The sequence below is a fragment of the Saccopteryx bilineata genome, chromosome 1 (assembly GCF_036850765.1).
Source record: "Saccopteryx bilineata isolate mSacBil1 chromosome 1, mSacBil1_pri_phased_curated, whole genome shotgun sequence".
Taxonomy (NCBI): Eukaryota; Metazoa; Chordata; class Mammalia; order Chiroptera; family Emballonuridae; genus Saccopteryx; species Saccopteryx bilineata.
The window spans coordinates 218,605,982-218,619,853 of record NC_089490.1 but is presented as its reverse complement, the minus strand read 5'-3'; the positions used below and the strand labels follow the sequence as shown (position 1 = coordinate 218,619,853).

The 13,872-nt window shown below is 47.3% G+C and overlaps 1 protein-coding gene across 3 annotated transcripts in view; it reads left to right on the top strand.

The window, feature by feature from the left end:
* The window catches only part of SIPA1L2 (signal induced proliferation associated 1 like 2), a 261,170-nt gene that overhangs the window by 34,834 nt on the left and 212,464 nt on the right, over positions 1-13,872 (top strand). The gene's annotated exons all lie outside the window — the stretch shown is intronic.

Genomic DNA, 13,872 nt, shown 5'->3' with positions numbered 1-13,872 from the left:
ATGTTAAGAGCCTTTCTTTTCCACACTTCAGTAGCTGGTGTTAGAGCAGGGCCTGGATGCAAGTGTTACCTCACCTGTCATGAAATGACCTCACTGTGTCCCCATGTCCAGCAGCCCTCTTACCCTCACCACTGTGGTTCCTGGTCATTGAACCCTCCAACTTGCTCTCAGACCCTCTCCTTTGACCTTGATGAACCCCTTTAGAAACCACTCTCTGTCCCCTGGGCTCCCAAGGCACCGCTCTGTTTGGTTCTCCCACTCCTTCTGGCCATTCCTGCCATTGCTGGTTCCTTCTGCCCTGAATACCTTTGAAATGTTTGTGTTTTTTTTGGTTTCTGGTGATCCTGCCTTTCTAATTAGGTGGTTTCTTTCACTACCTCTGATGGTGACCCCAGATCTTTACCTGTCTGACCTTTTCCCAACTGCTTCTAGTCATTTCCTTGAATATTCTTGACACGTTTCAGAGTAAATGAGCATGTTTTAGATCTGTTACCTTCCCTCACACATCTTTTATACTCTTATCTGCTTTGAGTAAAGTGGTATCACAGTCAACCTAGTCTGCCAGTTAGAATGTGGTAGCCTCCTTACCTCGGTCCTTACCCTGCAGCAGTCTACTTGGTCACCAGCATCTGCCCATTGGGCTTGAGAAATGCCTCTTTTTAAAAATTTTAAAAAGAGAGAGAGAGAGAAATATTGTTTTGTTGTTCCACCTATTCATGAATTCACAGTTGATTCCCAAATGTGCCCCGACTGGGGAATGAACCCCCAACCTTGGTGTATGGGGACGACCTCTAACCAACTGAGCTACCTGGACAGGGTGAGAAATGACTCTTGAATCTGTTTTTACCATGTTCATGCTTTAATTCAGGACATATTGTCTTTTATATAGTTTGAAATAACTCCCTGGCCTGTATGTCCATTATGGTTGCTACTAACCACATATGGCGATTGAAATTTAAATTAACTAAAATGAAATACAAATAGAAATTTAGTGCTGCAGTCTCACAAGCTGCATTTCAAGTGTTCACTGGCCACATGTGGCTAGTGGTGGCCATGTTGAATAACATAGAGGGCATATGCTCATCACTGCAGAAGGTGGGCTCTCACTGTCCAGCTAAGCTCCCTGCTCTTGGCTTCTTGCCCTCTTCACCTGTCCTTCATGTCTCCACCAGCTTGTTCTTTGTAGAAACAGTGATCCAGTTAAGGCAGCCCCTGCTTAGAAACTTCTGCTAGGTGCTTGGATATAACCTGTGCCTCTCAGCATGGCACTAGGCCCTTGTTGCCCCTCTCCTCCCGTTTCCCTGCCTTCCACACTCGGGGACTCTGGCCCCTTGCCCTCTTGTCCAGGCTGGCCCTGCTGCTTCCATCCCTCTGCATAGCCCCTCTCTGCTAGGATGCCCCTCTTCCCTGTCTTCTGCAGTCCATGTGCCTGTTGTGGCTTCACAACACATATTTGCTGCACTGAGCTCTCCGTGTGAGGGTGTCTCTACTGCATGGTGTGCAAACGGGTTTGTTTTTGTACCGTTGGAAATGCTTTTTAAAAAATCATGTACTTTCTCCCTTTTTTTGAAAATCACAAGATCAAATGAGAGAATCGATTTTAAGTACCTGGCTGAAATGTACTTATAAAGAATTCAAAGACTTTGTAAGCTGCAGGAGTTCCCTAAATTGGCTTGAATGTTTTGGCATTTTGGGGGAAAATTCCAAGTATACTAAGAGAATTCATCATTAACCTATAGTTCTCTTTTCTGAATCCAGAACTATCCCCAAATGGGTCATCCCTAGTATGAATATGGTTAAGATACATAAAATTGGAAGCTTTCTAAATTAAAAGGGTCATGATTAAAGAAGACTTTACTGATTATTAGAATTTTGAATTATTCCTTTGTGCAATGCCCTGGAGGTCTTTGACTTAGAATAAGTTTTAAACTTGGGAACAAGGCACCATGTACGATTGCAGTGAGAGAGGAGCAGTTGGGAAGACATGCACAGCCTGACGGTGGCCTCGTCAGGGCTGGGTTAGTGTTAGCTCACCACAGCGCCCCCTCTTGGGGGGGTTACAGTACTTTCCTTAGAGTGTGGTTCTCAAACTTTTTAAAGTTGGGTGCATTTAAAATCCTACAAATAATTGTAGGCGCACTATATATAAATTTCTGAGAAATATATTATAATAATTAAGTCAAATATTAAAGAAAAAATATAAAGTCCAAGCGTGCTTTTATGGTAATTAAATGAAATAAATACAACAAAATTAAATTTATTCTGACATTAAAAAACATTTTTATGTTACATTTTTTGAGTTATGCTTTTTAGAACTCATAAAAAAGAGGGGTTAAAAATAAAAAAATGACAAAAAGTTATCTTTTTATATATATAGATACATTTTTAGTAAGATTTAGTAAATTCGGCAGGTCCCGGTGCGAATGTTTTTTCATTCTTGTGTTTATGAGCATAGATTTGAAAAGCAAAATCTCATTTCCTCATCAATACATTGAAGAATTTCTCTCTTTTTACTCTTAATTGTGTTGAGTGCAGAAAACCCCCACCATACATATCATCTTAACTTCACAACAAACAAAGGATAGAAGAAACTTGCCTCCAGTTTTTTTGTTTGTTTGTTTTTGTATTTTTCTGAAGCTAGAAACGAGGAGAGACAGACAGACTCCCGCATGCGCCCGACTGCGATCCACCCGGCACGCCCACCAGGGGGCGATGCTCTGCCCCTCCGGGGCGTCGCTCTGTCACGACCAGAGCCACTCTTAACGCCTGGGGCAGAGGCCAAGGAGCCATCCCCAGAGCCCGGGCCATCTTTGCTCCAATGGAGCCTTGGCTGCGGGAGGGGAAGAGAGAGACAGAGAGGAAGGAGAGGGGGAGGGGTGGAGAAGCAGGCGCTTCCCCTGTGTGCCCTGGCCGGGAATTGAACACGGGACATCTGCACACCAGGCGACGCTCTACCACTGAGCCAACCGGCCAGAGTACTTGCCTCCAGTTTTTGAAGAACATGAGGGGTAGTGTAAACAGTCCAGCACCACAGCTTAACAGCCTTTTGCAACTTAATCAGGCAAGTGACGTGGGGGGTTGGGCAGACTGTCAGCTTACAGCCAATTCCCCACATCTCTGTCCTCCCCAAATCTAAACTCTAAAAAACCCTGTTGGTTTTTGGTCCCCAACAAGCACATAATTCTCTGCAATGCCATAGAGCGTTCCTGGAAATCTTCTAGGGTGCACCAGTGTGCCCTGGCGCATACTTTGAGGACCACTGTATTAGAGGTACAGTCGGGGACTGCTGCTAAAACCCCCGCCTCCCCTGTGGGCACCACTGGTCACAGGAAGTAGGTTGCCTTGGGGAGGAGTGGAAGTATTTTTGTTGTGACAAACAATAGCTGTTTAAGGAGGCCTGCATGATTTTATTATGTAACCAATTTTCTAGGATGGTGGAGAAGCTCAGTGTTGCTTGTCCCACTGTGTGGCCATAGCCAGTGTGTCCTGAGCCTCCCCCTTCTTCCTCGGGTCGCCGTGGCCACTGGCTCTGGGGCTGGAGTGCTGTGTGTGCAGGGCTCAGCTTCCTGCTGACTTCATAGCCAGCTCAGAGAGGGCCATGTGTGTCCTCTAGTTGGCATCTCCTTGGTTTAGTTTGCCATCTCTTTTAGAAAGTTATATAAACAGACACCCTCAAGCCAAAAAAAAAAAAGGAAAAGAGCACACACAAAAAAATTCTTCAGTGCAGTGGATAAAGCATCAACCTGGAACGCTGACGTTGTCGGTTCAAAACCCTGGGCTTGCCTGGTCAAGGCACATATGATTGTTGATGCTTCCTGCTCCTCCCCCCTTCTCTCTCTCTCTTTCTTTCTGTCCTCTCTAAAATGAATAAATAAAATCTTAAAAAAAAAAAAGCCTTCCCCAAACCAGCCTCAGGCAGCAGGGCTTGGTTCTCAGCCATCCTGGCAACCTAGTGTTCTCATCCAGTCACACTCAGCTCCGGTGTACAGAGGGTGAGGCATCTGCCTAGATGAGGTAGGTAGTCCTACCTAACAAGTGCAGGGTAACAGAATAAGCTAATAATACTTGGTTGAGGCCCTGGCCGGTTGGCTCAGTGGTAGAGCGTCGGCCTGGCGTGCAGATGTCCCGGGTTCGATTCCCGGCTAGGGCACACAGGAGAAGCGCATCATCTGCTTCTCCACCCCTCCTCCTCTCCTTCCTCTCTGTCTCTCTCTTCCCCTCCTGCAGCCGAGGATCCACTGGAGCAAAGATGGCCCGGGCACTGGGGATGGCTCCTTGGCCTCTGCCCCAGGCGCTAGAGTGGCTCTGGTCGCACAGAGCCACGCCTCGGAGGGGCAGAGCATCGCCTCCTGGTGGGCAGAGCGTCGCCCCCTGGTGGGCGTGCCGGGTGGATCCCAGTCGGGCGCATGCGGGAGTCTGTCTGACTGTCTCTCCCTGTTTCCGGCTTCAGAAAAATACAGAAAAAAAAAATTAAAAAAAAAATACTTGGTTGAAAATAAAAGGAAGTATTTACTTTGGCCCTAACTTATTAGGGAGAGAAACTGGGGGAAGAGAAAGTTGTTATAATTTTTGTTTTCAGAACGTGCTTTCTTATTCTTCTTTAGTACAATGCAGTTTAGCACAGCTATGCAAAGAAATGATTTTATTTTTTTTAACTCTTGCCACTGGCACTCCCTTAATTTGAAAACTCCCAAAGTGGATTACCATGGTTGTAGCTCCTTTCAGAGCGTGACTTCCAGTCCCTCAGCGACCCTGGCAAGAGTCCAGGGAGCCTAAGCTCTTGCTTTCGAGGACAGTTCAGGTCCGAGGGTGCCCCTCGGGATGGATTATTGCCCAGGGTCCTGGCAGGAGCCCCACAGATGCAGAAATGTTTCTGTTCTGATTGCTAATACATTCCTGGTTACCATTTTCATCTGATAAGTCTGGTCACTGACATTCTGGAAGCTGCTGCTTATCTTGGACAGGAGATGCCTAGGTAGATACGTGCTTAATGAATGGTTTGTCGAGTACCTTGAGAGATGCCCTTCTGCAGAGCCTTCTCTGGTTGTGTCCTGGCCATCCTTCGGTCTGCGGTGTGAGGACAGCCACTTCAGCAGGAGGCTCGGGCCTTGCCTGTGTCACATGGCTCTGCCCAGTGCTGCTGCAGGCGACCTGGGAGTGGGTGGTGTCAGCTATCAGGGAGGCAGCCCTGCTCCAAGGTGCTCACCTTCACCAACCTCTCGAAAGCCATCACAACTGCTTCCTGTTAGCCATGCAAGGTGGTCACATAGGGTGCACACCATGGATTGTGGGGTTCCCTGCACTGGTAACATGCTTTGACCTGATTGTGTACAGATGATTATGCAACTTCCTGCAACAGGTAAAAGTTGCCTTGGCCAAAATTCTTACTGGCAGATCTTTGCTGCGAAGCTGTCATCGTTATGCTCTTCTGAATGGTACGTTAGTGGGGTGAGGGGCGTGCAAGTGCAGGAGGCAGCCACTGGGGTCCTTCCACTGTGACACTCAGTGAGCTGTTACTGGCTTCAGTATGGGAGGCTTGGCCAAAGCGGCTCTGTTCTAGGTGCCACCAGCAACTCCGTTTTCTATTTAAAAGAGTATGTAATCCAAATCCAGGATCCTCAACTCCATGCTGTTCATTTTCTCTTCTTTTTTTTTTTAATTTATTTTCCCATTGATTTGAGAGAGAGAAGGAGGGATAGGAGGCTAGAGAGGGGGAAGAGAGAGAGAAGTGTCAATTCGTTCTACTTAGTTGCTCCATTTAGTTGTGCACTCATTGATTGCTCCTTATATGTGCTCTGATGGGGGATAGAATCTGTGATCTTAGTGTGTCAGGATGACGCTTTATCCAGCGAGCTGCTGGGTGAGGACCTGTTTCAGGTTTGAAAGCATGTGACTGGGTGCCTTCACCTCAGGACACACTGTTTGCTAAGGGAAGTAATGTTACTGGATCTGATGGGTTTCAGGTTGTTGGGAAATTGCTCAGTCAACAATTCAATTTAAATGGACCGGCTAAAAATTCCAAGGTGTGAAATTTTTTTATTGAGGGGCTGGGTCACATGCTTGGGATCAGCTTCCCATCAGAGAATGAGCTTGTTCCCTGGGGGCCTCTTGGTGACCATATTCAGCACACAAGGCCAGGGACAGATTTTGGGGTGGGCTGCCTCTGAGAACATTTTCCTTGGTCCATTTTCTATCCGGACCATATTTCTAATGTATTTCTAATGTCTTTGGATGACCCAAGGGCAACAGGTGTCTTTGAATTGGGCACACTCTATCTGTTAAAGGAACACTGACCGAACAGCAAGTTTGTTCCTAAGATGGAGATGATGGGCATGGAAAGCTCCTGGCAGGCGGGCCTGGGCCGGGCCTGGGTGGGGCGGCTCGTTCAGGAGCTGTCTGCAGCCCATGTGCGGTGCTGCTTTGAGAAAATGCTGGAAGGGGCCCATGCAGAGCACAGAGAGTTAGCCTGAGGAGTGTACTTGCTCAGCAGAGTGTTTCTTCCTCCTGTCCAGAAGGATTCGTGTGTGGATTCTGACCCCACCTCTGGAGTTTCTGAAGTCCCCACTGTCACTACCCGGCCAAGAGCAGCCTCCCCTGCATGGACCACTGTGACAGTGGCCTGAGGGATTCGGCTGACTCCCAGATCAAATCTTGTCACTTCTTTAGGTTGAAGTCCAGGCCCCTAAGAGCCACCAGAGGGGCTTTTTGTCCCCTGAGGGATGAATCCACTGCCCCCACCCTGGGCCTTCCAACCCTGGACCCTCCCACCCAGACCCTGGCACCCTGTGAGGCTTCTGCCTGGGCTGCCACCCTGCCTCCAGGCTCTCCTTTCCACTCCATGCCTACCTGGCCACTCTTGTCACCCCTCAGTTCTCAACTCAGACACCCCTGCTGACAATACTCTCCTGCCTCGCTTCTGGTTCCGGCCTCAGCCCTGTCCTTCCTCAGTATCCCACCTTCCCGCCAGGTGAGTGTCACAGCTCAGTGTGCCTGCAGTGGGATCACCCTCCTGGCCACACACGCTAGGGGACAGAGACCAAGTGCTTGTTGTACTGACCATTTGAGCCTCAGCGTCCAGCACAGTTTCTGGACATAAAATAGGCAGATAGCACGTTTTTGTGGAATGAATGAGGGTATGGGTGTTCCTTTTAAAAGACAAGTTTATCTAACATAATAGCCAACTTTCAGATAAACCAGTTATGGTGGCTTACAGTGAGCATCAGTCCAGCCATGGCAGGACCAGCCCCGTGACTGGCTGGCACCCGGGTTGGTTTTTAGGAAGACTTTTCTCATCTTTCTCTTTCCGTCTTGGTGTCTAACCACCCCCCTCACTCCAGCCCCAGCTTCAAACCAGCTGTTAACTTTTTTTTTTTTTTTAATTTTTATTTATTGATTTGGAGAGAGGAAGGGAGAGAGAGAGTCAGGGACATCAATCTGTCCTGTACGGGCCCTAACTGGGGGTTGAACCGTCAACCTCTGTGCTTTGGGACAGTGTTTTAACCACCTGAGCTAACAGGTCAGGGCAGCTTTTCTTTAGAAAGGCATCGTTCTGAAGGCATCCTCAGTGAATGGAGCCGTTTTGAAAACAGCAGGGGAGCCTGACCTGTCGTGGCGCAGTGGATAAAGTGTCGACCTGGAAATGCTGAGGTTGCCGGTTCGAAATCCTGGGCTTGCCTAGTCAAGGCACATATGGGAATTGATGCTTCCTCCCCCCTTCTCTCTCTCTCTCTCTCTCTCTCTCTCCTCTCTCTCTCTCCTCTCTAAAATGAATAAATAAAATAAAAAAAAAATTAAAAAAAAAAAGCAGCAAGGGAGCCACTCACTTCTCTCCCAACCATGGAACTTTCCAGTAATACCCAGCCTTTGAAGATGACACTTGATATTCGAGTTGGTTCTGACCTAGTTAACATTTGGTTTGCTAGTGTTTGTGGACCCATTTGCTCCTCTGAACTAGCATTTGAGTGATGATTTCCATTTGTCTGTAATGAAATAAGAATTTTTCCTTTGAAAATTTTAAAGGCCTAAAGCTCAAATTTCAAATTTCTCTAGTCAGATTTTTCCTTCCTCTTTCCCTCCCTCCTACCCTCCCCCTCCCTCCCTCCTTCCCTTTCTTTTTAAAGCATATTGATTGGAAGAAAATGGTCATTCACTGCACAGACTCTAATTCTAAGAATACAAAGAAATTAAGCATAGTCCCTCCCTCAGGGAAAGTTCATTTAGATAGTTTATAGGAAAGGCAGGATTATGAAAACCCTTTTTGTGCAGTGAACAAGAAGATGACTCTGCGGCCTCAGCCCATTGCAGTTGGATGGCACAGGGTTAGTGTGCTGGAGAAAGTGTCCAGATCTTTGTGAGGAAGGTGACAGCTGAAAAGAGTCAGGGTCGCCTGCTGGCAGCAGTGCCTGCTGAGCATGACCATGGTATGCTTCTGACCTTCACCTGTCCTTGCTCCTTGTCTCCATTTCCTGGGGTGGAGGTGAGGTTGTGTCCATGTCTGTGGAAACTTTTTGCTAAGTCTTCAGTGGTCATTAAGGAACCCAACCGTTTTCTCTCTCTCTTTTTTTTTTTTACAAAGACAGAGTCAGAGAGAGGGATAGATAGGGACAGACAGACAGGAATGGAGAGAGATGAGAAGCATCAATCATCAGTTTTTCGTTGCGACACCTTAGTTGTTCATTGATTACTTTCTCGTATGTGCTTTGACTGTGGGCCTTCAGCAGACCAAGTAACCCCTTGCTCCAGCCAGCGACCTTGGGTCCAAGCTGGTGAGCTTTTGCTCAAACCAGTTGAGCCCGTGCTCAAGCTGGCGACCTTGGGGTCTTGAAACTGGGTTCTCCGCATCCCAGTCTGATGCTCTATCCATTGTACCACCACCTGGTCAGGCCGTTTTGTCTTTTATGGTTTAATTCTTTTTTTGCCAGTTTTTTAGAGGAAGGCCTTCTTCATGGCCCCCTGGCTCTATGCTCCTTGGGCTGGAAATGGAATGAGATGGGTTGAGAGCTCTTTGTATGAACGGAGGGGAGGAGTGACAGAAAAGACGCTGAGACCCAGCATGACACCTCACTAGCCATCTGCCAGGGGTCCTAACGGCAGGTGGCTTGATGCTGAGTGACAATGTGGTTGGGAAGTTGGCAGTAAGGTGGCGCCTGGGGCGGGCAGTGGTCAGTGGGAACCAGATACTCTTCAGACCGTGGTCTTCCTTAATGCTTCTTCTGCGTCTTCTGGGTCTTGGCTATACTTTGCAATCATAACCATGGGAGAAGGAGGAGTAGGGGGCCCATTTGAAGCACCACAGGTGTGGGGACTCCCCCCTGAGGTTCTGGTTTATCTGGAACGGGTGCAGCGTGGCCTTTCCAGGGCCCCTCCATGATCCTGACCCATCACCTGCGCTGCACCTCGCCGCCAGCAGGACCACCTGTGGGAGTCAGCGCTGCCCTGTCCTCAGCATCTGGTTTATTTCAGCCTCCGTGATTCTGGAGACTTGAATTTTATTTTTAAAAAACAATGATATTAGATAATTTTAGGAGAGATTCTGACTTGATCTAAGAAACAGGCTTTTAGATTTAGGAGACTCGGCCACTTAAGGCCGTTAGATCAGGAGAAATTGGAATGAAAATATTGGATGGAGCCTGTTGATGATGTTCCTGAAACCTTACAGCAGTGGTCCCCAGCCCCAAGGTCGCGGACCGGTACCGGTCCGTGGGCCATTTGGTACTGGCCCGCAGAGAAAGAATAAATAACTTACATTATTTCCGTTTTATTTATATTTAAGTCTGAATAATGTTTTATTTTTTAAAAATGACCAGATTCCCTCTGTTATATCCGTCTAAGACTCACTCTTGACGCTTGTCTCGGTCACGTGATACATTTATCCATCCCACCCTAAAGGCCGGTCCATGAACATATTTTCTGACATTAAACCGGTCCATGGCCCAAAAAAGGTTGGGGACCACTGCCTTAAAGGGACGGCTAGAAGGAGACTGGGAAGGGAGGGCTGAACGCTGCTCCTTGTAAGGCTGGTCCCAGGAGGTTCTCCAAGGAAGAGGATGAGGATGGAACTTTGGGGAACAAAAAGTGTATGGGCATCGTCGCTGCAGACAGAGGTCTTGGAAGGTAGGGTAGGAATGAGGTTAGGGTGGGAACACTTGTCCTGGATCCTCTGAGTGACACCAGGCCAGGCTCTCATGTTCATGTTTTATCTTTTCTCAACACCAGGGCCTCATTGATGTTGCCAGTGAGATGGGGAGGTGGGAGTCAGGCTCTGCAAGTGCTCTTGTCAGATGCATGAGGTCACTGAAGGATTGGAGGGGCTTGGGGCCTGAGAAGTAGTGGAAGTTGGGCTCAGTCCTGGTAGACAGGAAACCCAAGGTCACCAGAAGGTCAAATGTCTGACCCTCCGCCAGGCAGTCAGGAAAGCAGATGAGCAGGACAGTCTGTGAGGCCTGAGCTTGCCTGTGGTTAGCATTGACCATCAGATGAACTAGACAGTGTTCACCCAGGTGGGGCCCCTGCCCTTGGTGTGTGCACAGAGAACACCCCTCTGACCAGACAGTCTAGCTTTTTGATTGAACGTTGCATATTTTATTCGTGGAGTTTTTTTAATGGGATATCATCATCTTTTTCTGTGTTGCTGAGAATTGCTATCTTTTCGGGGTTTTTTTGACAACTTGTTGGAAAATTCTACCCACTTTGCTAACTTTCAAGATGCCTAGCAACGTTTTACAGATCTTTTGGTACATTTCTCGCTAATCGTTTTAGTAAAACCATAATAAGTCATTTTATGTACAGCACCCTAGAGGCAGTGAATCTGTTCTAAGAGTTATTTCAGAATTACTTATTCTGCAGAGCTACATGTTTAATGTAATGTGGTTTCTAGGTCAGGCCTTACAAAGAATGCCCCTCGCTACTATCTAGCCTAGGAGCAGGAAGATCTCAAAAGTAGGTGATGTCAGCCCAGCCCACAGACCACGTGCCTGTAGTGGGGGCTGGCTTCCTGCCTGGCCCCTGTCCTGGTCTATCAGTAGGTTGCTGGTGTAGCAAATTAACATTTCTTGACTGTGAGACAGGAATTTGACCGTATTAAAAGCATCACTGTTGGGAGAGTGGAGCATTTCACTTAGAAATTCTAGAGAAAGTTTCTTAAAATTGTTGTTTTTATGTTTAAGTGTGTGAGATGTTTATGCAGCTCCTGAAAAAATGTGTCCTCAGAGCCGTTTCGCAGCTGGTGTCTGAGTTTCCTACGGACTGCATTCACCTGTACACGTCCAGCCCTAGGGCTGGACCGCTATTCAAACTGAAAATCTCCTGAGGTTAAAAATGAAAGGAGCTAATTTTATTACTTCCAATTACTTTGTCCCCTCTTCCATTTTCTTAGTTCTACAACAGAAAAGTACGAAATGCAGGCTTTAAGGAGAGAAAGGAAATTTCATTTTTTTCTTCTTTGTTTATAAACACATGGAAAATATAAACTGCAGTTTGAAATATTAGTGCTCATTTTTATTTTAGTCTTGTTGCTTATTTTCTAAGGTTCTTTAAGGAAGGTTAAAAAGGTTCTGAAAAATAATTAATTAAAAAAAATACCAGGGGACCTTATCAGTTGACCAAATTTATGGTTAGCAATGAACATTCCTTTCTTTGATGACTCAGAGTTTTTCTTAGTCTTGTAATGTCTTAGGCCTATAGTCTATAGACAACATGATAAATCAGCTTTTTGTTTTATCTTTGCACATAAACCAGGAGTTATTTGGATTGAAAACCAGCAGTCTTCATTTATAATAGAATATGACAATTATTTTTTAGATATGAACATTTTCTGTGGCCACAATCCTACCCTCAAAATGAAGAATGTTTAAAAGCAAGTGGCAGGTGGCCCCATTCAGCTCTCGGATCCGGAGATGGAGGGGAAGGAATCGTATCTGGCAGATAGAGGAGTAAAACTGTCATCACTGCCAATTACTCAGTGGCTTCTATCTGTGCCACTTCCCGTTTTAATTCAGACAGTAAGTGTCTGCAAATGTCTGTGCTAAATATTCCTCTTGCTATCAGACTAAGTGTGTGTGTGTGTGTGTGTGTGTGTGTCTAAGAATGGATAATTCTGCATTCCGCGTTGCCTCCCTTTCTCCCGTGGTTTATTTTATAAGTGAGGGGAAACAGAGAACTCAGACGTCTCTTTTCTGACTCTGGGAGCCCCTTTCCAGCAGGGATTAGTGGGAAAGGAGAGACAGGGATTCACTCAGGTCACTGAATCCAAAGGATAGTCCCCTGGAAGCACCTAGGCGAGTGGCCCTTTGTGGCAAGAGGTGCCTAGTGGTCCAGGCTGTTGCCACTTTAACGGTTTTTTTTTTCTTTTTTGTATTTTTCTGAAGTTGGAAACGGGGAGGCAGTCAGACAGACTCCTGCATGCGCCCGACCGGGATCCACCCGGCACGCCCACCAGGGGGCGATGCTCTGCCCATCTTGGGGCATTGCTCTGCCTCAATCAGAGCCATTCTAGCGCCTGGGGCAGAGGCCACAGAGCCATTCTCAGCGCCCAGGCCAACTCCAATGGAGCCTTGGCTGCGGGAGGGGAAGAGAGAGACAGAGAGGAAGGAGGGGGGGTGGAGAAGCAGATGGGCACTTCTCCTGTGTGCTCTGGCCGGGAATCGAACCCGGGACTCCCGCACACCAGGCCGACGCTCTACCACTGAGCCAACCGGCCAGCGCCACTTTAACGGTTTTTATTTCTTAACAGATTCCTAGTAAATTAAACATTATTAAAACATGAGAAATGACTTGAGGTCCTGAGAAGCAGGCATCAGCTGGGCCAGCTCCCACCTGCCGCTGTTTAGGTGGAAATAACCTCTGTTCACTGGCAGCTTGGTTGGAGTATTTCCACACCAGGACCCGGAAGCATCAACTCCCTCACCCCCTTCCACAACGGACCATAGCTTCTTGACGTTCTTAGACTCAGTCCTGGAGTGGCCTCACTGGGGAGATGGGACAGATGAAGGAAAGCCATAGCAGGGTAGGGGGGCTGCATCTGGAGCCAAAAGGGAAGAAGAGCTTCAAGGCAAAGCTAGAGGCTGATGAGCTAAACAGTCACACAGGTCACAAGTAAGCCAGCCTCTGCCTGAAGATGCGCCAGACACAGCCTGTCTCTGCACCCTGGTGTGGCAGCTGGCCTGAGAGGGCCTTCTGGGCACGTCCCTGAACTTCCTGCTGTCCTGTGGCGTCTGAGCTCCACCCACTGGTACTCAGGACCCACCTGGCCAGGAGTGGCAGGCAGCACTGTCCTGATAAGTCACATGTGACAATATTGAGTCCAGCCCCCCTGCTGACCAGTATGGAAAGTTTCTGTATTCTTTTTTAAACCCCCTCCCTGAAATATAAACATTTGAATTATTTTCCATTTTGGTCAAGGAAGTAGAGAATCACATGTGAAATATTTTTGTAATAGGCAGAGTTACTCATTTTGGGGTTGCTCAGTCTTTCCATATAAACACACTTGACTGTTTTCCCATGGTTCCCGTATGGACTGAGACTTCACACTGGGCGCTGGGGAGTCGGGCAAGGTAGAAGACAGGTGGTGAGCACTCTACCATTCCCTGCCCCCCCCAAACCCCCATACCTATACCAACCATGTTCTAACTCTTACTGGTTTGTCCTCTGAGTAGACCTTTACCTTGATCAAGGTCTAATGCCTTTGTTTGTTCTAAACTGTTTGAGGAAACTTACACAGAATAGTTCTTCCTGTTCGCATTGTCTGTTTTAAGTTGATGGGTTTTGGTCCTCCCTTTAAAGGGCTACTCCTCTCTCAGGTTCTTTGTCTAGTTTTGTTAATGAATTCGCTATTTGATGTTGTGACTTTGACCTGCTGTTAGTTGGAAGATCTTA